The following is a 1373-nucleotide window of genomic DNA, read 5'->3' on the forward strand; positions in this document are numbered from 1 at the left end:
TTTCATTTAACCTTGAAAATGTAGCCTTTTTCAATCCCAGTGTGTTTTGTCCTCTTKTGGATTCAGGGGTCTGGGTCTTGGTGCCCAGCAGTCTGGTTCTGCCACTGCTGTTTCTGCACAGAGCAGGAAAGCTAGCATGTTGCAGGTCAGGTACTGAAACAGGATAAAGAGAAACTGTGCAGATACATCTTAATTATCCAGGTAGAAAAATATATTTGAAAATTTTGAGTAAGTGGTAAACGGTAAATGGACTGTACTCATATAGCGCCTTTCTACCCAACCAGGATACTCAAAGCTCTTCACACTACAATCTGTGTCTCATTTACCCATTCACACAGATCTCCTCTAAAGCTAAKATGTAAAATCAATCTATGGAAACTAATCAGTGCCACTCACATTCATACACTGATGGGACACACATCAGAGGCATTASGGGTGAGTTGTTTTGWCCAAGGACACAACAACTGAGKCAGCTGGATGGAGGATRGAACCGGTAACKTTCCGGTCACAGGACGACTCCCCTAATSACTCTGCCACAACCGRCCAAGTCAAGTAAGTCKTCTGGARGGGTTCTTCTTTGTCTCTCCTTCAAGAAACGTTTTCAGTCTAAGGAGATTCAGGTAAACTCAGCCTTATACAGAGCCTTTAATTCCCTCAGCCCTCAATGACCAATAGTAATAATTATGCTGATGGTTCTCTGTGAACAATAGTGATAATTAGGCTGATGGTCCTCTGTGAACAATAGTTATAATTAGACTGGTGGTCCTCTATGTCCATAAGTGATAATTAGGCTGATGGTCCTCTGTGACCAATAGTGATAATTAGGCTGATGGTTCTCTGTGACCAATGGTGGTGATTAGCTTGATTGTTCTCTGTGACCAATAGTAATAATTAGGATGATGGTTCTCTGTGAACAATAGTTATAATTAGACTGGTGGTCCTCTATGTCCATTAGTGATAATTAGGCTGATGGTCCTCTGTGACCAATAGTAATAATTAGGCTGATGGTTCTCCGTGACCATTAGTGATAATTAAGCTGATGGTCATCTGTGACAATAGTGATAATTAGGCTGATGGTCCTCTGTGACCAATAGTAATAATTAGGCTGATGGTTCTCCGTGACCATTAGTGATAATTAGGCTGATGGTCCTCTGTGACAATAGTGATAATTAGGCTGATGGTCCTCTGTGACCAATAGTAATAATTAGGCTGATGGTTCTCCGTGAACAATAGTTATAATTAGACTGGTGGTCCTCTATGTCCATTAGTGATAATTAGGCTGATGGTCCTCTGTGACCATTAGTAATATTTAGGCTGATGGTTCTCTGTGAACAATAGTTATAATTAGACTGGTGGTCCTCTATGTCCATTAG

Source organism: Austrofundulus limnaeus, unplaced genomic scaffold (assembly GCF_001266775.1).
Source record: "Austrofundulus limnaeus strain Quisiro unplaced genomic scaffold, Austrofundulus_limnaeus-1.0 Scaffold429, whole genome shotgun sequence".
NCBI classification, from domain to species: Eukaryota; Metazoa; Chordata; class Actinopteri; order Cyprinodontiformes; family Rivulidae; genus Austrofundulus; species Austrofundulus limnaeus.